This window comes from Ambystoma mexicanum, chromosome 8, assembly GCF_040938575.1.
Source record: "Ambystoma mexicanum isolate Mex_15411 chromosome 8, UKY_AmexF1_1, whole genome shotgun sequence".
Lineage (NCBI taxonomy): Eukaryota > Metazoa > Chordata > Amphibia > Caudata > Ambystomatidae > Ambystoma > Ambystoma mexicanum.
Window position 1 is genome coordinate 1,018,424,566 of NC_090929.1, and position 24,643 is coordinate 1,018,449,208.

At 47.8% G+C, this 24,643-nt stretch overlaps 1 long non-coding RNA gene across 1 annotated transcript in view; it reads left to right on the forward strand.

The window, feature by feature from the left end:
• LOC138472666 (uncharacterized) overlaps window positions 1–24,643 on the forward strand; it is a 458,156-nt gene that overhangs the window by 10,254 nt on the left and 423,259 nt on the right. The window lies entirely within an intron of this gene.

The window sequence follows — 24,643 nt, forward strand, 5'->3', positions numbered from 1 at the left end:
GAGGCTGTCGCATAGCTGGAGGTAGCAAGCCGTTCTTCCTGACAGCAGAGGGAGCTGTGACACAGACCGAGGACCACACCTGCCAGAGGTGCCTGCAGGGTCAGAGAGAGACACGAGAGCTGGAGAAGCATCCAGTGTCGGAGTCGGGAATGCAGAGAGACGGCAGTGAACCCAGGCAAAAGGTTGGGACACCGAATCACTGTCGAGCAAAGTAACGGAAGCCCTAGACAGTGGGATTGTGGTCTCGGACCCATAGCATGAACTTGGGAAGACCAAGAAGGGAAAATCAGAGAGACATTGTGTATTAAGTCCTGGCAGGAGAGTTTACCAGGCAAAACCAAGTGTGGGGAATGAACTGCATAAGTAAATCCCAAGGAAGATTCATGTCCTTAGGATTGTGAAATTCATTGAATGTGGAAGAGAACCTGCCAGGGCAGTATACCAGGTGTTCTGCAATTCTGGGACCCGCACCCAAGTTATAGCATTGTGAAGAGTGAATCCCAAGGAAGACACATGCCCTTAGGATTGTGAATGACATTGAAGGTGGAAAGAAACCTGGGGAAGAGAGTCATTTCCCTGGGAGTGGATTGCAACACCGAGAGGAGGGAGCTATCTTCTTGGTTTACAAAGAACTTTATAATTTTTGATTTTTTGTTTTGGAGGAGCGAAACCTGGGGAAAGAAGTCATTTCCTGGAACAGTGAATCTAAACCAGTTGAGACTTTTTTTTAGATTTATACCTTTTGTGGGATTTGAAAAGTCTGTGCACTTTCAAGGCAAAGACCATATTCTATACACCTTAGAGTTTTCTTTTAGAATGTGAGGGATAGGATGGGATTAAGGATACAGAATTATTTCTGCTTTGGACATCTTGACACAGGACAGACCCTTTGTTTTGGTTGAGGTAGAAAAATAGATCGGGTATAGTGAGGCTTTTTTCCATCCCTTTATTATTTAATAAAAGTCTATGACCAAAAATGTGATTCCTGTGTCCGCATCTCATTCCTGGTTCCGCACATATGGTTCTTGGCCCGAAGGAAGACGGACTGTGGGAGGTGAGTCTGCAGAGAATGGAGGTACAGAGAAGGGAGGCACCGACATTTGGGCAAGTAAATGGAGAAGTAGGATTGAAGGGTGCCTGGGGGAGTGTAAGGCTGGGAAGAAGGGATACACATATCATTCGCTGGCGCATGATTCCCTGGCACAAATAGATTTGATCTCAGTAGATGGGTGCTGGCTTGTGTTGCGAACCATGAACTGGTGCAAATGCATATGGGAGGAAATCGACAGGCCACCTTTGTAGAGGGAGATTGGTATGTAATGATTACTTGCTAAATTGCCCGATAAATGCGAAGGAGCTGGGCGAGAAGATTCAAGAATACTTCATCCTTAATGATAATGGGACAGTGTTGTTGCCCTTGGTGTGGGAAGGGCTCAAAGTGACCCTGAGGGATGAGCTGATGTGGGGAGCCACATAAAAAATTGAAAGTGGAATGAAGACAGCAGACCTGGAAGAGAGACTGCAGATTTGCAGCTGAGGGAAGAAAGGGCAAAGGGTACAAAGGAACATCTCTAAAGAAGTAGAGAGCATGTAGATCTGAGCTTCAGAGCTTTTAACCCACGACACTGAATGCAAATTGCGATTTCTCAAGCAAAAATATTATGAAAAGGCAATGAAGATGGGCAGACTGGTTGGGGGAATTTGGAAGAAAGGTGGCATGTGTTGAGGGACAGGGAGCCAATTGTTGAGGAATACCAACAATACTATGAGAACTCGTACTACTCTGATTTGAACGGTGATATAAAGGGATGAAGCCGTTAGTTTTGACAAGGTGTAGTTGTTTATCTTCCTAGGGCACTTCCTGCTAGAGTTGTTTACTATTGTGTTTAATGTTTCATTTTTGTCCTCAAAACCTTTAACTGCTCAGTTTGAAACTTTTACTTATAAATTGGTAAAAACATGTTGCACCAAAAAACAGATTGATAAATAGTCTTGATTTTGTATTAATTGTTCTAAAGATGAATTGATAATGAATTAATGCTTTTTGATAGACATCTCCATCTTTATATGATGATTTGTTCTCCAGTTGTTGGTATTCTCATGGATCTACATGAAAATATTGCATTTTTTTACTGCATGGTCGAAAAACTCGAATTTAAAACAATTCATTTTAGATATTTTAAATGTGGGGGGAGACTCTCTGCAGCCCTCCTCCGCATCCCCATCACTTTACAAATACCCCTACCCAAGCCCTCATCTATATTTTCGTTGTTTTTTCTTCGAGGTTTTCTACTTCGCAGTAATGACCTGTGCAGTGATGGGGTGATGCCATTCCCACTAATATGGCTACTTAAGAATGGATTCATGTCTTTCTTCCAATCTCTTTCAATCTCCTGGTACTCGCAAGTCTTCGGGTTAGTGGTCAGTTTGGAGGAGGTAAGAGGCATCCCCCCGGGAGTACAGAGGCCAATGAACTGAGCTCAAAGCTGCTCAGGGGGCCGCCTCCCTGGGAAACCCTCGTGGGGAAGAAAACCCAGAATCTGTAGATGAAGTGGCAGTTCAAATTCAAGGATATTCCGACTGTCAAAAATGAAGGACGTGGTTTCAGTCGTTGAATAATCAGCAGTTTCAGAGTCCGATGAAAAGGAACGTGGATGGACCTATCCGCTTGAGTAGAAGCCAAGCAGGAGGTACAATGCTGAATACTCCAACTACAGAGGGGGTACGTATATAGAAAGGAATATCAAGAGAGAAAGGAGAAGGCAGGTAGATGGAATTTTGGAGTGACCGAGAGCAATAAACGAGTCAGAAGGAAGAAGCGTTATAAGCGCTGAGAGCCGTGGGCGGCGAATAATGGCATAGAGCAGGAAGGCAAAGAGAGCCGGGAACGGAACAGGAGGAGGTGGAGAGCCGAAGGCAGAATGATCCAAACGCGGCACAGACGAGCAGCGCTCCGAGAAGGAGTGCCGTGAAAAAAATCCATCTGGACCCGTAAATGAGGGAAAGTAGCAAACAAACGGGAAAGGAAAAGGAAAGTAAGCAGTAGAATCGGCTGGCAACACAAGTTTAATAAGGAAAGGCAGGCAGGGAAAGCAAAAGTAAGAAAGGTAAGGAACGTTGTCAGAGAACGACAACATGTAAAGGAAGCCTCAGAAAGGTTCGAAAAGAATGCCAGGATGGGAGCAATGCTAAGCGTAGAAGCAGAGTAGCAACGCAGTTACCTGCATGTTCGAAGTGTTTAAGTACAAACGTACAGGAAGATGTGAGTGAGCTCCATGTTGAATGAAAGACTAGACCTGCACTGCTAGTTGCAGGTGACGTTGTCGAGCAGGCGCCATCTTGAAATCTATTGAGAATGTCGTGGATGATGTATCTTCCACTGTCTCCATAGACGTTTAGGGGTTCTTCCAACAGTCTTATAATTAATGCCCTTTGCTTTATGGTCAGTTGATTTGCTCAAAATATCCTTTCTTGGTGTTCGTTACTTTTAAGTGAAATAATGTCCACTTATTTGTGTCTTCCTCTTAACATCCTATAGATTGATTTTCTTAAATTGGTATCCTTGTCCTGATTGGTGTACTCTTTCTAGTTGATTGATAGACTTTACAGCCTTGATTTCATTGGCTATAAGTGTCACTCTTCTTCAGGAGGAAAGATTCAAATAAACATTTAGTAATTATATTTAACATTTGTAGTGTTTACAGTCACAAAGAAGACATCTTTGATTCTTACATTACTGACCTCTGCTTGTCAATGTATCGGGGGACCTCTGTCAAAAGTAATCCCAGGGAAGAAAAAATAATCCAGAACAGAGTGTACACCAAGCATGAAGTAACGCAGATTTATTGGACCCAAACAGCTGTGAGAGACGGTTCAGACAGCCCCATGGAACTGAACTGAATGCCTCTACCTCTTCTCTCCTCCCTATCCCCTCTCACACCGGAGGAGGACACTAGACAAGTCCAGTCTATGAACCAGGTGGACCCCTGCCCCTCCAAAACCATCAAGGACAATATTTACACTCTCGCTCCAGCCCTGGCCGACCTCTGCAACCCCTTCTTTCTTTTAAAAAAGCAACACAGAACCATACAAACGTTCACTTCACTTCCCTTTCAAATGCCATGTCAGTGTTGCTGTGGGGGCAATTTCCCGGGGGCCTGCAGGGCCGTTCACGGACCTCTGGAGTTGGGGAGGCCCCAACTCCTCCCACGTCCCAAAGGAGTATGAGACGCACACAAGAGCAAAGAGTTACTGCTGTTTATTGCATAAAACAGACAGGGACGAGCTGTCAGATCATAGGCATCCGGGAGACCACTTGTTCATGGTGGGCTCGCAGGCCCTTTTTCTAGCTGTATGACGCGACTACGTGTGTCACCTGGGAAAACTAGCCCCAAAACCTAACGCCATCCACGTATAGAGGAAACAGTTAGTGGTGGATGAAGGGTCAGGTGGTACGCTTGGGCCATCCCTAATAATTGCTACAAGAGAATTGTTACAAGGGGACAATTAGTGATTGGCTAAACTATAGTGGCGTCACTGGTGAGCCCCTCGTATTCTGATTGGTTCACCCGTGAGCCCCCAAGCCTGGGACCATCGCTGTTCCCAGCTCACGGTGTACCTGGTGCTTACAGCAAAGTATGACTATGTGTCAGCAGCGGACAATGGACAGGTCTGACTATTAGCTGGTGTGCATGTCTTTCCCATCGCTGCCGGTGTCCAATTTGTCACTTCATTGTTACTGTCTGTGTCCCAGAAGTGAGATCCCAGCACTTCTCTGGTCCTTGGGGCTTGGCATCGTATCAGGTCGGCTTGGTCACGTGTTGTGAGACTGTGGCTGGAGCAGAATTGTGAGCATTTGATTTGCATTTCGGCTCTGAGGAGCGTTTAGCAGTGGCAGGTGTAACCTTGGCGTGGGGAGTGCGGCATGTAGATTGCAACATTGCGGCCTTGGCTGTGGGCTCTTGTCGGGGCTTGTTCTGCGTGATTAGCACCTTGCAGCATTGCCTGAGCTCCTCCGGCCTGGGGACTCTGGCTTTGTAGCCTACCTTGGCCTGGCTTATGGGTGGCGGTACATAGTCCATCATATGGGGGTCGCGAGGGGCGACGGAGATCCATATGCATTAGTCAATATACAGGGTTACATCTTCATGGGTTTAGTGGCGAGGAAGCGTCTGCAAGCATGTACACAAGCTCTTCTGGCGTCTTGCTGTGCTGTAATTGGCCTATGTGAAAAATAACAATGATGCATGTGAGTGTAAGTGGTCCTCTACGTCATAGCACTGAGTATGTTCTTCGTGTGGATTGGTCTGTTTATGACCAATGTGCTTGGTGGCACGTGTGTTCTTGTCCGCTGGCTATGTCGTCATGGCATCTCTAACGATGGCGGTACTTGTGGTTGCCGTCTAATCGAGTTGATCCATATGGTCGTTGTCAGCTCCACCTGAGTTTCCAGCACGTGGTTTGATTGACGGGCAGCGTCCCTGGGTGTGTGGGTGGATCTTGACATCTGGGTTGGCAGTGAGCGACTAGAAATCCTCTCGCAGTGGGTGATTGGGTCGTGACGTCCTAGGCATTGGTCTGGATGAGAATCGGGGGGAAGGGATTGTCCCATTTTCCCTCTTCACAATCATTTCACTAGTCCACTGCCACTCCCAATGGCTAACAGTCCACCAGGTATATGCGCATCAATTCCCATCCTCCCATTTAACCCTGATTTTGACAGCCTTTTCTGGGCATACATGTGCCATATATATCCTGCGTTGCACGGCCTTGCTTGTGTCAATATCAGCACTCCACTGCGCCAGAGGTGGGCATTCAGATGAATCCCAGTGTTGTGCTATATTGCTTTTAATCAGTCCAACCGCCGTGGACAAGAACAGTTTTTCCCACCGGTTGGTAGTCCCCTCGTCACTAATACCTAGCAGCGGTAATTTAGGGTCCATTGGTACCTCTCTCCCCAGGGCTCTAGTCAGTTTATCACAGCAGTGCTGCCAAAAGCATTGGATTTGGGGGCATTCCCTTAGAATATGTATAAAAGTGCCCTCTCCCACCTGGCATCTCAAACAGTTCGGATCAGTAGCTCGGTTCCATCGGTACAGCACAACTCTGGGATAGTATATCCTATGTAGGATCTTAAGTTGCACCAACCAGAGCCTATAGGAGATTGAAATTTCACGTGGGCACATCCGGTCTATTGTCCAGTCCTCTGGTTCAATAGTGCCCACGTCCGCCTCCCATTTTATTTTTAGGGTGGTCAGCTCAGGTGTGGCAAAGGCTGTGATGGCATTGTACAGAGTGGACGTGACTTTAGTCGCTATGTGCTCTAAGAGAATATTATGCTCCAGGGGGTTACTTTGTGGCATGTCTGAGAGCAAGGGAAGTGTCCACGCAGTGCATGAGTAAGCTGTGTGTAGTGGTAGTGTTCCGTGTCATGGATTCCACATTTTTGCTGCAAATTTTCAAAGGGAGCTATACTTCCCTCAGTAAAGACGTCCCCCACCACAGTGATCTGAGTCTCAACCCATCTCGGCCAGTGTGGCAGTTTGTTCACCTCGGTAAGGTTGCTATTGTTCCATATGGACTGTATTGGGGTCACCCTGGTTTACCATCTGCTGTGTTTGTGCGTCCCTCCACGCTGCAGTGTGTGTTGCCATTGTATGTGGGGAGGATCTAGTGAGGGGTTAATAAAGGACCATCAGTGGCAATGTATTCTGTAGCCCGAGCATCTGTAGTGTCTTTAGTGCGATACGTGGTTGTCCCCCACCCCAGAGTAGATTCCTGAGAAAACCATCCACTCTATGAAACTCTGAATCAGGAATTCAAAGAGGGGTGTTTTGCATAGTATATAGGAAGCGAGGTAGCATCAACATTTTAAATACGGCAGCTCTGCCCAGTAGTGTTGGGAGTAGTAGTATCCAATGTCGGACCACATTAGAGAATCATTCTATGACCGGGTTTAGGTTGCGGTGGACATATTCTGAGAGATCCATAGAGATCTGAATACCCAAATACCTGAAGGTGACATATTCAACACGATACGGGCAGTCAACTGGGACCACATGTTCCCCACCTTTCACCAGGAAGAGGACCGATTTATGCCAGTTGACACGCAGTCCGCTGAACGCACTGTACCTTTCTAGTATTTGTGTAACAGCTAAGCATGAGCGGGATGGATCACTCAGATCCATCAGGGGGTCATCCGCGTACAAAGAGAGTTTATCTCCTGTGCTGTCCGGCTATCGAAAACCCATCCATGCAGCAGCTTGACGTAGCCACAGGGCAAAGGTTCGATGGTAATCGCAAATAATAAGGGGGATAAGGGGCATCCCTGACATGTTCCAATGCCCAGTGTGAAGGTCTTGGAGGACCGACCATTATCCCTAACCTCTGCCAGTGGGGCTTCATATAATAATCGAACCCATCCCAAGAAGACCTCCCCAAACCCCATTCACTGCATTATTTTCTAGAGACTTTCCCACACCACTGATTCAAACGCCTTTTCATAATCAATGGTTAATAGAGCTATGGGGTTGCTAAGGATCTGCACTTGTTCTAATAGCTGGTGGAGGCACCAGAGATTCATGCATGTTGACTTGTTTGGCATAAAGCCGCATTGATCAGGGTGGATCAGGGAGGGAACCATCGCATGCCGTCTGGAAGCTAGGACCTTTGCTAGGATCTTGACTCCCCATTAATTAATGAGATTGGCCTGTATGAACTACATAATTCGGGAGGTTTTCTGGGTTTGGGGATCACCACTATGCTAGCCTTATGTAAGTCCAGGGGAAGGGCACCCTGATCCCTGCAGTGGAGGAACATCTTATGAAGGGGAACCACAATTGTTTTCCCCACCAAGGTTCTTTCAGGTCTCTACCGGGAAACCATTGGAACCCAGAGTTTTCCCTGAGTGCAGTTGAGCGATGGCTTCTGCGCTTTCCGATTCAGTAATGTCAACGTCCAACTGTGTACGTTGCATCTCAGATAATCGGGGAATTGTGATATCTTCCAGTATGGCCCCTGTATAGATTAGCATAGTATTCTGCAAAAGCATCTGCTATTTCACGGACTTGTTGGACCAGCACATTCTGTGCATTTTTTATCCCTCTCACGTGCCGATGTCCTTCGTCCCTTCTCTCCAACCAGGCCAGTCTCTTTCCTGTTTTATCACCATGCTCATGTATACGTGCTCGCATTTCCCACTGTGCATGCTTTTCGTTGTCTAGTGCTATATTCCGGAGGCATTCCCTAGCTTTCAGGAGGGACCGATGCGCGTCGGGGTTCCCCGTCGGTATATATTTCGCCTCCCACTCCGCCGCTGCTTTCTCAGCATCTAGGACTTTTTGTAGTTGCCCCTTCCTTTTGGCGGCTATCCAGGAGATTAGTTCTCCCCGGAGTACTGTTTTATAAGCTTCCCAGATCATAGTTCGACCGCAGGGGAGTTGATCTCAAAATATTCAGTGGTTTTCCCTGGGATGTGTTCCACAAGCTCTGGGAAGCCAAGGTAATAATTGTTCAGCCTCCATGTGACAGGAGGAGTGTGTCTGTTCATGTCTATTTCTATCACAAGGGGTGAATGATCAGGAATACCCCTGGGCAACAGCATTGCAGTACTTAACCGGTATGCATCCGGGATTGGTAGGAAAAACTAACCCTCGATAAAGAAGTGTGGGCTCCTGAATGGAATGAGTAGGTACGGTCCTGTGGGTGGAGTACCCTCCACACATCGCATAGGCCAAGTGCGGATGCAAAATTTGCTAATTTGGTGGGAATGTTGGGTTCCGTCCCCGAGTGTTGGTGCAGTCTATTGTTTTACATCTAAGAAGAAAGTCTGATATTTTCATGGGTGTAATTCACCCCTCTTACCATAACAACAATAGTATCAAATATCACAAAACTTTATTACAATTCCATGTATTACATAAAACAATCATAAAAAATGATCATAGTACATAAGACCATTATGTTTAAAAACCACACAAGTTTAAACACCATAAGTGAGTAATGTTTGCAATTATTCCGTAAGGATCTTACACTGTGTGTACATCTCACACTCTGATTCCTGTGCCACACTACTAATGGCCTATTCCCTATCGATGTAATGCAAACTACCCAACTTGTACAAGTTTCTGTCCTTGAACTACAATAATGTCGGACATTCTTCAGGGGACAAATTGTCTTGTGCCGAAATCTAGAACATTCTTCTTTTCTAGGGGAGAACCCTGTTGATCAAAAAATAATGGACACCCTATTAGTAACTTATAATCGAATATCAATCTCTACTGACATGAAAAACATGTGAAACATGTAAAACATGTACCCTCATCCCTCAAAGGGTGCAGGATATGTCTAAAATTACGTACCTCTGTTCCCAGTAGTGAATCTTGGGCTTTTTCTGTAAAGTATTGTAGATTCCCAATTTCTTCAGGAATTCTTACATTTCCTTTCTCGCCCCTGTCTAAAATAGTGTGCAATATAAGCAAAATTAATAGGGGATATTGCTGCAAACTCCCGCAATCATCCACTTCCTAGGCTAATCAATACATACATAGGTGCTAGATCTTACCTATTTCAATGCAGCATTATGTTGAAAAATTGTAACCTCTCAGTTCCAAAGATTCCTTTACACTCTTTCCCATATCCGGGTCAGTGAAAAAATTCTCTACTCCCCTTCATGGGTCACCTGTCTGTAAAAAATAAAGAACAGAACTCCCATTCAGGTATCACTCCTCTCAACAAGAAATCTCACAATCACTAAGTTCATAAGCCCCTCCACAGAGACCACCTTGCAGTAGCCCTCTGCTCACTTACATATAAGTGTTGTCTCGCTCATCCTCACTGCCAGCCACAACAAACGAGCTGCCTCTGTGTCCCTGGAGGATCCAAAAGCTCCGCGAAATTCGCGGGTCAAAAAAACGCACCCAAAACGTGACGCAGTGACGTCATCACGCATCCAAGACACGCGATGACGTCACTTTGCCCCCGGCGCGTCCGAAAACGCCTATACATGCGCACACCCACGCAATTCTGGGTGGGTGCGTTTTTTTGACCCGCAAATTTGTAAAAGTGTATGCTCACAGAGCGAGAGGTCTGTTTCATCCCTTTCTGTGACTCAGAACCGTTGAGAATAGAGGGTGCAGTCTATTGTAACATCCATGACCTCATTAAATCTCCACCGAGGATCCGGTCGGTACTTTGCAACTATGGTCACTGCATCATCCAGGAGCTCCCCTGTGGCTACCGGCGGGGCATATATGGCCGTAATACCCACGGGTTCCTCCACAACTTGCCCTGCAGCATTATATATCTGCCTCTAGGGTCCTGCTCCACTGAAACCAGCAAGAACGGAAAAAGCGTATGCAACAGGATCAGGACTCCCCGAGAACCCATTGTGAACCCTGCGTGAACAGCCGTGCGATAGTTCGATCTGCAGAAAAGGGTACATTCGGTGCCCGCCAAGTGTGTCTCGGTGAGAAGGGCCACATCCGGGGAATGGCTGTTTAAAAATTGGATGACCAGACGTCGCTTAATCCCCGATCCCAACCTACTAACATTACATGTAAGTAGCCTAAGGGACCTTGTGGCTGTGTCAGTCACTACCCTGCACTGGGATTGTACCATTGGCGATTCCAAGTGTCTAGAAGTGAGTAGGTAGTGTCCTTTGCGCACATGTCATGCTTCGGGTAAGTGAATGTGGAGGTCTTCCCTCCCAACCCCGCTCTTAACCTAAGCAGGAAACATAAACTAAAAACATACTCTCCTCTTATTCAAATTGCTCTGCCCCTCTCCCTATACTCCACTGCAACTTGAAGCATCTGTCGCCCGAACTTTGTTGATGGACGAAACAGCCAACTATCAGTAACCAAACCAAAACATACAAGTCGCGTTGCCTATCGTGACTGGAACAGATAGAACAGGCAAAGCAACTGATCAAACGTGGGTGGGGGGGGGTGTTTCCCCCGGGCCGCACAGCATGACCACGAATCTTGGCAGTTCCAATGTATCTGTTTCACAATATTTTGGGGATTCCTCTGTATCGTGTTATGTCGTCAGCCATCTGTTACATACTTGCAGCGAGTATGACCCTGTCCAGCTCAGTCATTGCTCATGGGTTGTGGTCGGTCTGGATCATGCTCCCACTGTGGTTGGTCTGGTGGAGTGCCCTTGGGATGCGGTCTGGGTCTGTTGTTCCGTCCGGTCTCCAATCTCCTTCCAAATGTTGTTCCGCCCATTTCCACACCTGCCGAGGATCCGTGAAGTGTAACGTGGTACTTTTGTAGTATATTTGCAGTTGTGCTGGGAACAGCAGGCCATACTTAACATTTAAGGACTGCAGAGGTTTCTTGAGCTGGTCGAAGGATTGTTTGGCGCGCTCTACCTCTCTAGTGAAATCTATAAAGAAGGCGATGCAGGTTCCATTGTGCGTGATTGATCCTTTGGCCCGAGCCATTTGGAGCAGTGCGTTACGGTCTATAGTTCAACAATTTGGCGATGACTGTGTGCGGCGCAGCGCCCGGATGGGTCTTCCTGTTGGCATGCAATGTGCCCTCTCGATAGAGAAGAAGTTTGAAAATGTCTTAGGCGCGAACAAGTCTGCCAACCACTGTTCTAGGAACAGCTCCATATTTGGACCTTCTGATTTCTCCGGCATCCTCAGGATGCAGACATTCTTTCACTGCGATCTGCCCTCTCCTTTGTCCACCCGCTCCTCCATCGTCTTTAGGCACGCCATTACCATTGCCATTTGTTGTTCCATGTTCCGGAGGCCGTCTTCTGTTTCCGATATGCATTGTTCAGCTTCCCCTGTGCGGGAGGACAGTTTCTGGAGATCGTGACGCAGGAGGGATAAGTCTGCACTAATGCCGTCCATTTTCTTTTCCATGGAAGTGCGGGAATTCGCGCTGGCGTTCATAACGTCCTTCAGAGAAATGGTCCCATCCGTGTCCATTGTGTCGCTGGGCACTGTTTGGCCAACAGGAGTGGTCACTGCGGGTGTTGCGTATTGCTCCATCCTGCTTTGGGTGGATGCCTTTTTGGGCTTGTCCTTGACCATGATGAGCTGTCCTCGAAAGTGGGCCACCGGGTCAACAGCATGCAATATGATCGGAGTGTCAGCGATCACAGGTGAGTCCCAGCGCTGGAACTTTACAGAACAGTCTGCAGGCACAGGTTAGAGCGCCACATTGACAGACATGGCAGCGCCACTGCCGATCCTCCTCCATCGGTGCTCCACCGCGGACCCCCACCCAGGACCCTATTGGGTAATGAGTCTTTTGTCAATCACTGGTCCGTCCAACTCACCCAGGTGTAGAGTACCGGGACACCACGTGTCACCGGGAGCGTTTTGACAATTGTTCAAAAGCACCTCACTCTGGGGTTCCAGGGCATCTGTCAGTACCCTTGTCTATATGGAGCAGGTGTGCTGAGAACGCGCCCCCAGAGATCCACAGATTGAACGGAACATTGTAGGCAGGCAAGGGTATAGTAACAGCACCCGGGGCAGCCCAGCCACTTGTACACTCAGTTCTGATAATGGTATGATCCAGTGCCCCTCTGTGTTGGTCTCTGCGGGGGAGGGGCTCCTCCGTTAATTGCAGCTAATCCGTAGGTCTTGTTCCTTCATCAGACCCACGAGTCTGCATCGCTCAGGTAGCGCCGTTGTGTTCCTGGTGAACCGGTGCCTAACAAGCATTTAGGAGCTCCCAGTTCACATCCCTTTCTGCCGCCACCACGTCACTCTGTAAGAGGAAGCAGCTCTTCAACTGTATGGCAGTGTCCAGTCTGGCCCTGTCTGTAAACAGGCCAATACCTCACCTATTGTTCGGTCCAGTTACTCCAGACCCTGCTTAGTTGAATCAGGTGGCAGGGCGGTAGGCGGAGAGGGAGAAAGGTGACTGCAATCCCGCTCGCTCACATCTGTCCGACATCCTTCATTATAGCTGCCAAGTTTGTTTCAGTCTGTAAGCGATCAGACAGTCTGAGACTGGATGGGCACGTATCTTTTGGTCCAGTGCCTCTGTGGTCTTGATGTGGTGAAAACTCATGTAGCGCTGCACCGGCTTTCTCCCTTAATTTGGATCTTGCCACCGTTTATCTTCGGTCGCTCCAGTCCCACCAGAGCACCACCCGGGATCTCTAGGGCACTTGGGAGTGAGGGGGGGCACCGCAGTCATTACAAAGCCGTGACGGTATCCGCTGCACCGGTTGCTTGCTCCATTCGGCGCTGCAGGGTCCCATTGTGTTTATGTTGTCTGCCTCCCGGGTTGGCACAGAGGGATTGCCAGTCCAGCGGGGCTTCACACTCTGGTCTGTGCCGCAGGAGGCTTCTTAAGTGTTCAGGAGCCCGATCCCGTCCACGCTGCTGTTGGCTCCGGCGGTCCCCTCCAGGCGTCCCCACGCACAGACCACCTTTGCTCCGCGATGCAATCCCCTCGCTTGCTGGAGCCCGGACAGGTCGAAGACGAAGTGTATCTCTTGACACAATGGTGTGTGTGTGCGCCAATCCACAGATTCACATTGCACAGGATGTTGCCCGGCTGCGGTGTGATCTGGAAAGTGCAAGCGTGGCTTTCCGGGCACCATCAATCATTCGCTTTGAGCAGTCGTCCACCCACGCCGTGGTTACTGGCCGGCAGCCATTTTGGGAAGTGTCATTCAACCCGCCACGGGAGATTGCCTCGGCCCCTGTTTCTTCGTCTAGAGCTGGACTTCGCTGGGCACACTTCACCCAGCGGCTCTCCATGTGTTCATCCTCCTGCTGGTGTATTTTCTTTCATAATCCGCCATGGAAGCAGGATAATATCACATGATGTTGCTGGCGGCCATGGGAGCTCTAAGGGACTCATGTCCTCATTACTTGCCAGTTGGCCACGCCCTCCCCCTGCAATCCCTCTATCACCACTGGAGTTTTCCCCTCCCCTCTCCTCTCAAGCACTCTCCTGTGCACCCTCTGCTCAAAAAACCCTCCACTGACGTGTCTATTCCGGCAAACTATCACCCGATCTCCATCACCCCTTTCTTGGGTAAACTCCTGGAGAAGCTGGCTTTCACTCAACTTACCCTCCACACTGAATCTGTTGGTTGCTCCATGGCCATCAGTCTGGCTTTAGAGCATTCAGAGGCACGGAAACACCCGTGAACACCCGTGAAGACCTGCTCTCAAATCATGACTCTAACTCTGCCTCTGTCCTCGTTCTTCTCGACTCTGCCCTCTACAAATCATCCAGATCAGAACCACAAGACTTATCCCTTGCCTTAAGCCCAGGGACCACATCGCTCCGGCGCTGAAATCCCTCCACTGGCTCCCTTTGGCTGCAAGGATCAAGTTCAAGACCCTCTGCATAATCCACAAGGCTTTCATGGGCCGGGGCCCACTCTATCTATAACGCTCTGTTCCTAAATACTCTCTTCCTAAATACTGTCCCTCTAGAGTCCTTCAATCATCGTCCGCCTCCACCTCTCTGCGGGTGAGCCGCTTTCACAAACAAAGATTTGGGGGTAGATCTTCATCCTCTGCGTTTGTCCCCCCCCCCCAGGTCCCTCTTCCTCCGTCTGTACGCTTGCATGACCTAATGTACTAGGATTAGTAGGTTAGTCTGTCCTGCCAGCTTCCTTTTCCCCCCCTCCCTCACTTGGTCACAAATGTAACACTGCACTTGCACTAGGAGAAATGCCGTCAGGCCTAGTATGCTAGATTTACTGTAAGATCATTTGGAAACTTCAAGACCTGAATGATTACTGTACTCCCTTGTTCCCTTACCGCCTTGTAGTGCTTTGAAGCATGCCACCTGTGTATAATTGCTGTATAAATAAAAAAATACAATCAAATGAGCTTTCAACGCCGCCCACTGCGGCTGGACTTTTTATACACAAATTACAGAATTACCATACAACATTATAGTTACATTTTTGGTGCAGATCACTAGAGCTGATTGGTGGAGATATGTCAGACCCCTATAGAGGCATTTCCCTTATTGGATAAAACATTTCTTGGCACAAAATCATATTGAAACCCCTTGTGACGTCACAAACCTTCCCACACTGCAATTGCCTTAATGTGCTGATCGGTCCAAAAACATTTAATGGTCATTGGTTGGCACTGTTCAATATACAAGTCGATATCATGCTGTGTACTGATTGGACATGTCATCTTGAGATGGCACGAGGTGAGACCTTCTCACCAAGTCTTAGCAATGATGTGTCCCGTGGACATCAGTGAGGACACTTTACAGTGTTGCACCCTAGGAACACTGAAATCTCTCTCCATTGATTGGTTCCCCCAGCACTCTTTTCACATCTCCCGTGATTCTAAGAACTCCTCCGACAATGTGAATAGATTTGCATTGGCTGTGTTTGATTCCCTTTTCCCTGCCATTTCTTCTCAGATACCCAGGGGGCTAGCTCTGTGGCCTCGAAAGTATCTCATGAAGAGACTCTGTTAGGACTGCGTTCTCCTGGCAAACATCTGACCATTGCTGTCACAAAAGCCTGCAGCTCTTTATCATGAACTGTCTACAAAAATTATTTCCTAACGTGGGAATACAAAATATGGTTTCTCTAATGTACGCATATTGCTCAAAAGCCCCCATACTCCATGCACCCCCCCAATCATATGTGCACACTGCACCAGCTACCCCATCACTAAGCAAATTACACACCCTCCATTCCGTCCCCCCGTGGGACTTCTTGCACAGCACCAGCTCTTGTGTCTTAACAAACTATATCTATACAACCTGCGCCATACTCAAATGATGTCACCACTCCCGCTGTCACCGACCACATGACATTTATGTCACCACATTACTTGCGGAACTGATACGTGTGCCCCCCTTGACAGCGTTGGATCTGGAGCCTTATAACATTCCACTTTTAGATCGATCTATCGATCGACACATCTTTTGACATCAGCTCCCTGATTTTTCCCCTTTGGTATCCATATCCTTGTTACCCTGAACAGGCTCCCCCCTTGTGCCGCATACTCTCCCGGGAAGCAATCCAATATCAAACAAGCATCCTTCTCAGCTGAACAATCTACCAAAAAGGCCTAGTTATCTATATCCAGGGGTGGCGTTGTGAACGTTCTTGTGGAGGATTTAGGGGGGCACATTCAGTCATTTCTGTTTGTAAGTGTCGTATACAGGGTGCCGTTCGATTGCACCATCAACATTCAGGGGCAACATATATGTCCCGCCCCCCGCTTCTCTTACACATTTGTAGTCCTAGTTGAAATGCACAATGAGTACCAAAACGAATGTTAGGGAGAATTCTCTTATACGGCTAATTTCCCAAACCTAGTGAGTCCCCCAGCAGCTTTGCTGGATTGTTGGGGTTTGTTTTTTTCTCCTGCTAAGCGTGAGACTCTTTTCCTCCCACTCTTGGGCATGATTTGAGGTATGTCCTTGACTTTTTGTGTGCTTATGGGCTATGGGGTCTTTTACTCCATAGGGTATCATCTGTTTTTTGTGTATGTGTTACACAGCACCCTTAGTGGGGAAACACAGGGGTGTCATAGTGACCCCCAAACATAGACTCCATACCCTGGGACTGACTACTGTCTCCCAGGGCATGTAAAGTCACCATTGACTTTACTAGTCTTAAATTGGGAACAGAACCATTACAAACCATCATATTGTGGAAGTACTGGAAGGCGTTAATTCGATTGCCCTTGGGTCTGTTTTCAATGGGGCAATGTCCAGCCCCCCCCCCTTGTCGAGTTTCTGGCTGGTGGCAGTGGTTACCTATGGGATTTTCCCATTGATTGTAAACGTACCACTTTTTGGTGCAATGTTAAAGATACCGCCGGTTTATTTATTTAATATTAAATCACCGGTTGGGTCTTTTTGCCAGAACTCTTTTCTAAAATGGCGTTTGTGTCCGTCTCTGTAACTCTAACCAAGGTCGGGCCCTTTGTTCCACTATTTTGGCGGGCTTCTCCACAGAAGCCCTCCAAATGGTGCCACTCTGTCTAGGTTCCACAGGATATGTGGGGAGGGGAATTGGCACCCTGGACTGTGTTGCCTTAGCAACCCAAGTCGCACTCTATTCTGATTGGCCCAGTGGTGAGCCGCCCGGCTCACCACTTAGCATGTTTGAGTGACAGCTAGGCTGTTGAATTGGGTTTTTTCTGCATAAAAGCAGGGCTTTTGGGACTGGAACTTCAGAAGTCGCCACAGGACCTAAGAATCCGAAGAGGGAAGAAGCTGAGCCATTTGCAACAACAACACCACCGGTAGAGCCCTGCTGCAACTAACTCACCACTTTCCCAACGACAAGAGAAGATCTTCTGCTGGACGAGTCTTCTTCCTTTGAGCTGGTGGGATCAACCAGTTCGCCCCTTTCGCCTTCTAAAGACGTCTCTTGGTCGAATTGCCCATGCCAAGCACCCCGGCGGCCGGATAGCCAAGCTTCACCACTTTGACCGCGAATAAAAGGTACGCGCCTTTTAACTGAAGAACTCCGCGGCTGGTTTCATCCCTGGGCAGTGCATCGACTCCAAGTTCCGTCCTCAACGAGATCCTCTCTTCCCATGGTCGAAACAACAAACTGCAACCACTGCCAGGAACAACTGCCACCGCTGGAGCTTCCTCTCTCTTTAAGATACTGTGTTCTGCCTGGCCTCCCTTTCAATGGATTGCTAAAGGTGACCCTTAAATCCTTGACTTTCCAACTGGGCTGGCCCCAGCCCTTCTAACTGTACTTCTGGAATCACCCCAACCTCTTTTGAACATTCTTTTGATGCAAAGCTCTGGTCAGTGTTTGTTTGCTCTACTGTGTTTTTAGCCCTATTGTGTATACTCTATATACTGCCCTACTCTTCTTGAGAGAATTCTGACTGCTCAGCCACAGCTACCGGGTAAATCTGGGTGGTGCAGACTGCTACCAACTGGGTTTACTAATCTTTTTGCAGTGTTCCCTAAGGGAACTGCACAGGATTCTGCCTAACAACGAGGATTGGGACAGTTCTCTTAAAAACATTAGATGACCACATGGGGACCCAGGAAAAAATATTATTGAGCCAGTTGTCAGGTGTTGTTGTGCTAGCTTCTGTGATCATAGTCTGGTGGAGTGTGTGCGGGTTTTACTAGCCTCAGACAAAGTTCCATTGGCTGCATCGTTTGAGGCAGAAATGTACAGCAACTGCTACCTATGTTTTTTACTAACACCACCCTCCATTGCTGTCAAAAGATATAAAATATACTGGTTTTGAAGTACGCCCAGCCTTAAAGCCCACAGTCCCTCCCTCACTTTATTTAGCCCTTTCTCTGTCAAATTTGTGAACTGTAATACTTCATAGCGTGTAATTTGTATCCATTTCGTGTTTGCTGCTGCTTGGACCCGCCAGTCTATCAGATTATTATTTTTGGGACCAGTAGCTGTTGTCTCTGCGAACTCTATGCAAGTTCAAGAATTGGGCCGCTTGTGTGTGCGCCCCCCTTCTCAGTGCTTTATTACTAAGCAAGCCTTTATTAAACCACTCAAGATAATCAGCAAATGATATTTGCTTCGAGCGGGGATACCACAAGGCCGGGGCTGTGCAGTGTCACGAGGGAGCAAGTTCCACCGTGGTCCAGGGGAAGCTGGGCATATGCCTGTCTCCCACATACCCACCAGAAATCCATCAGTACTGTAGACCCGTTCCTCATCGACAACATCATCACCTTTTGGCACACTTTGTTGGTCCCCAAGTGGATCAAGCCATTACATCTGAAACATAAAGAATATCGTCAGAGTTCCCTTATGTATAAAGGTTTTTATTTTCATCTTTCCATGTTGGAGCCTGGACATGCTTGTTCCATATAATCTATTGTTCATCTTTTCCACCACATTTTCTTCAAACCCTACCAGTCCTTCTGCCCTATATTGCAGCATTCCCCTCTCTCACCCTTCATCACGTAAAACGGACCCCTCAATGCACATTAATGCTCTTATTTAGCACAATGGGATACTAAAAAAAATAAAAGCAAAAATACTACGCTACAAAAGCATAGGTTATGCAACCCCATCTCTTTTTTTTCTGCCACTTCAGCTTTCTGCAACTCTGTTGGACTGCTCACTTGTCTTCTCTAAAGACGAAGCAAGGATAAAAATGTCATAGTGAATTGGGTTATACTTCCCATCAGTCAGCCCCCCTTTATTCTCCTGCAATGGGAGCGCCGGCCTTGTCCGGGCAGACATCTGTAAAATGAATCCATGGACGCCTCACGGCCACCTTCACTGCTGTTGGCTTCACAAAACGTAGAAGGGGAGGGCATCAACACCTTCTCCCCAACCACAGAAGCCGAAATGTGTGTCCCCTTCCTCTGTGGTTGGCACGGGTTCCTGATTCTGAGTAACAGGTAACAACAAGGCAGCCAGTAGATGGAAGAGGGATTAGGGAGAGGTTGTGGATGGGTAGAGGGGTTGTAGAAAAACCGGAAAGAGGGTTAGGGTAACCAGTTGGATAGGATGCAGGAGTTAAGAAAAGAACACTTTTAATTACACAGTCACTCTAGGTTGTGAATCTCCTACACATCTGCAAACGCCCTAGTCTCATGTACTCCTACCACCTGTATCCCCTTTACTGACTTGACTTCAGTCCTAACCTATGTCTTATTCTGGAGATATTTGATCTCATACTCCATGCAAACAACACAGAACATAACCATGGCATGTGCAATGAAATGACATGATGAAATGATAACATGTACAACATATAATGAATGTCGTGACAATCCTTTAGGTAATCACTCAGTACACCTTGTTTCTTCCCTCTCCCCTGTGTTCACTTCACACATGGAGGATTCTAGGCAACCACAGTACTTCTTAACCAGAGCATGCGTTAGCTGTCATGGCTCAGCTAATGCCCTTACAATCATGTCCCATACGTGTGTGCTCCACATCAACTTGGTTTTCGTAGCACAGTTACACATCTCTCTAACATCGCTTCATGATGAGTTGAGGCCACAGTGCATTATGAGATTCTGCACATACATCCAACGAGGCCACTTATCTGATGCTCGGGAGCCTCCTACTCCACGGTCCCTGCACAAGTCCTCAGCAACTCCCTGACTCGCCACCATAGCCTGGGAAGCGTCACCACCGCGGCCGGGGAAGAAGTGGTAAAAATGCTTGCAGCATTCCCCGCGTCTGAAAAACGAGCGTTCCGTGCTTCTCTAGCAATGCCTTCCGCCCGTGTGTCCACCCGTCAATCACCAGCACCTGGCCCGGGCGGAGGCGCGACTTATGAAGCCAGCCCTGCGTGCCGTGCGCCCAAACAGCGAAGCCTCTGGCTTATGGTTAATGTAGTCCGGGGCCCTAACGTACTGCAGCGCCAGGGCTTGTTAGCTCTCTTGATGGCTACAGCCACAATAACAGTAGCATGCCCCCACACTCCCAACAGTTGGGGTGCAGTATGTCACTGTGTAGGGCCCAGTAAATCTGGGCTTCTTCCAAGACCTTGTGAAGTAACTAATCAAAACCTTGTCTCACCGGGATAGAGCTGTGCTGCAAATTGCTCAGTTTCTTGTGTTGATGTATTGTCTTTACTTAATAACGGGTCAGCAATCCTGCCTTGACGTGGTTGAATCTGGCGTGAAATATAGTTCAGAGATTTTGTGAGCTCGTTTAGGTACAGCTTAAATTCTTCTCCCAGGAGTTGTGCAGTACTATTAGCATCCGATATTGTATGTGCAGGAGTAAGAGGCGCATGCCCGTGACAATTTCGTTCAGAGTCAGCTGATGATCCATACCAGGAGAATTGCGTAATGCAAACAAAGCGACAGCAGACGAAAGAGTCAGTTCTTGACGTGTGTCTGACAACTTGGCAGTGTGCTCTTTAAGCAGGCCATTAAGGTGCTCTGCAAGTCAGTTTATGCTTAATGTCCAATAACGAGGTTATCTCCTTACAAAGATCATTGGCAAAGTGATTTCTGTTTTTCGATCTCAACACTTTGCATACTCCCCACGTGGGGAATACTTTGCGTACTAAAAATGTGGCTGCTGTTCAGGCTTCATTATGGGCATATGGGCCAGCCTCAAGCTAACATGAAAAAGGACATGCAACTACAATCTTATCCCTATAAAAGCTACGCCTGTCCTGCATAGTCAATATGCAAATACCAAAAGGTCCCTCTGGGTGTGGCAATGTTGTGTTCACAGTTTTGAGTGTGTGACTGGCTGTAAATCACTGCCATGTCACACAATTATTTACTAACTCAGTTACCAGTTCCTGCAAATTTGGCACCCACCATTGTTCGTTAATCTCAGCAGCAACATGCTCTTTTGAGACATGTGCTGGACAATACAATTGGTCCAGTGCTGTTTTAAGCAGACCCTGGGACATTTCTCTGTACTGTTCTGTCTCCACACCAAATCCGTGTGTGAAAGTGAGCAGCCCCTCCTTCTCCATAACTTCTGCTCTTGTTCGGGTGTAGCCCCCGTAACTCTATTACTTGGGCACTGGATAATGCGTTAAATGACTCTGTTAGTGCTGCCTCTGCAGTAATATCATCAAGGGTGTTAACTCCTTTTTAAAGGGCATGTACAGTGTTGTGCGTAGTGGCAAATATGCTGCTTCTTTTGCTGCAGAGTCGGCCCTGTCGTTGCTTTTTGAAATAAAATCTATGCTGTTTGCATGGGTAGCTCATTTTACTACTGCCAGTGCTGCTGGGAGGTGTAGTATGTCCATTACCGGGACAGTAAGTCTGCATGTTGCACTGGGGAGACATCACTCCGCCGGAACCTCCTCCTTTTTCATTGGGCGAATCCTGAGTGCACCGTGGAGGTGACGTATGCGGAATCTGTGAATATGGTGACCACCTTTCCTTCCGACATATCTATGGCCATTATCAAAGCTGTAGTGGCAACTTTACCTGATGACAAACCACAGCTGCACCTGTATGTCTGCAACCCGTGTTTGAATCTATTGTTGAACCGTCGACGGAGAGCATTTCTCCTCCTTCTATGGGCGCCTACTGCACTCTAGTTTCATCCTCAACGGTGTCCATGTACGAGGCACAATTTTGCACATACTCCCCTACCTCTGTCGGATGTGCTATGAATGTTGCTGGTTTGACAACCTAACACCTCTCTACCACATTTGCTGGATTCAGTACCGCAAAAAGTGAATGCTCCACGTAGAGCTTGACTGCACAGCCCATAGCTATTGTCGCTGATTTCTCGATGGCAAACACCACTTCAGCGAATGCCTGTTCACATAGGAAGTGGCCTTGCATTACTGGGTCTAGAAGACCACTGTAACAGGCCAGGGGCTCGTGTTCCTGTGCCGTCTTTTGAGTGAGGATGGCCGTCATCACGCTGCCATCAGAATATGAAAACAAATAGAATTTTTGCTTATAGTCTGTGGTTGCTAATGTTACGCTCATCTGGCTCCCACAGGGGCGTCGATCGGACCCAGACAGCTGCGACCTCCTCCAACATGAAGCTTAGTGTAGAGATGACAGACTGGACTGGACCGCCTAACCTCGTCTGCTTGACCCGTAGAAGTATTCTCCTGCAAGTGGAGAAAGGGATTTAGCCACCCGTGGATTCTAGTAATGGCACCCCACTGTTCTCCCCACTAATCACCACCGATATTCACTTTCAGTAAGCTCACCTTATGTTTGTAAATGATTAGCTCTCCATCCTGCGCGGAATGCAGGGGCGCGTAGATACCAAGGGCAGATTGTCTTGTGGCAGCTGATGGTGTTCAGGTAAGAGTCTGTATTACCCAACACTGTCCGGCAAAAGATGCGTGTGTTTAAATTGCTGGTTTCTCTCTCCTTACATGTGCGGCGTAAGGAGTTGCAGTTTGTTACAGAATAATGCCTCCGGTTGTTAATCAGGTAAGTCTATAGTGGGGAGGTTGTATTTGTTGGCTTTTTCCGCTCACCTTATGTTTCTTTTGTCCCCTAGATGGTGGAATTCGGCGGAGAAAATGATGGAGGCTGCGCCGGATCGAAAAATGCTGTGAGGACTGGCGAGTATGGCGCGGCGCTGCAGCTGGCGATGCGTGTAGAATAATGTCCTTTTCAAGTTCGAAGACGTGATGGATCCGGAATTCAGGTAAGGATTGAATTAATATCTGTTTTCTAACCTTTCCTTCTTTCTTCTATTGCTAGGAGCTCTGGATTTGAGACGGGCGTGGCTGAAGACTGGATGCTGACTGCAGGCACGGTGAGCGTTATGCTGCTGGATGCAGAATAACACGAAGCATGTGCTGCTTTTGGGGCGTGGTTTAAATAGCCTCCAAAGTAGTTCCAGGTAAGAGGTCCCTAGAACCACACCCGAGTAAAAAATAGTCCCATCCAGGCCTCACGTTGGCTTGGATTCATTTGCAGCATGGTCTGCATGAGGTAAGTAAAGACTATGAGCCTGGCGCCTATGGTGCCAGGACTGATTTCTATTATGAGCCTGGCGCCTAAGGCGCCAGGACTGAACCCAGACAGCCCCCAGCCGGGGCTGCTGGGGTTTTATTAAATATCTGGATGCCTGCTCCCGGGGCTGATGGGCTTGATCCGGATGCCCGGGGGTAGGCATCATGACAGCTAAAACTGGTGCATGTGCTAATGCTTCCGTAAATTCTACATATTAGTCGATCGTCTTGGGTGTCCAAATTATCAGGCCTTTTTATTTCTGTGCCACTTTTAGCCCTGGACGGAGGCGCTTTGTGACTGTAGAATAGTCGAAGACCCAGGCGCAGGCAATAGTTGCACAGTCCTAAGAACTGCTGCATTTGCTTGACTGTGCATGGCTGAGGTGTGTTGTGTATGGCTTCTGCCCTTTCTGGTGGGATCCTCCTACATTCTCCTTATATTATCTGCCTAGGTACAGTACTTCCTTTTGGAAATGCTGTAATTTCACCTTGTCCACTGTGTATCCTTTCTCTGACAGTAATGTCAGGAAGTGTCACTGAATCTTTTCTGCACTGGCCCTCTGTTGTGGTGCACACCAGGAGGTCCTCCACGTATTGGGTGACTGTGCTGAGCATTTGCCAGTTACTTAGGTCAATCTGGAGCACCCTGTTGAACACAATGGCTGATTTGCAATACTCCTGTGTTAACCGAGTGTGCTGGAACCTCGTCCTGTGGTATGTAAATGCTGTGAGATACTGTGTATCTGGGTGAAAGATGTCGCTTCTGTGGGGATGTTAAACAGTATAGTGGCTGGATTTGGTATGAGTGGTATGCTTCCACTAGGTTGTTCAAGGGGCGCAGAGCTCTTGACTGAATCTCCAAGCCCCGCCCTTTGATTTCTTAATAGGGTTTTGTTATGCCCTGTCGCCATAATGCTTGAAGTGTGTCATATATGCCCTCGTTTGCTTCTCATGATAATGGGTATTGTGTAACTGGGGATAAAATGACCCTTCCTTCAACTTTATGCAGACCGCCCCTGCTCCCTTCAGTAACCCTATATCATGGGGCCCACTGGTCCATAGTACCTCTGATACATTGTTCAAATCGTCACGCAAGTGAGCTGATAACGTGCCCACTATCTGCATCCTCTGGGGGACCTGTCTCTTCTATATTCACCTGACTTGGTTTGCAGATCTGAAATACCATAGCCCCATCCTCTGGAAACAGTTGCTTGTCTGTCAAGTCAGTTGTAATGCCGGGATGATGCATAGGATCGTGCACAACTCAGTGCCCTCCTTGTCTGTCCCATAGAAAAT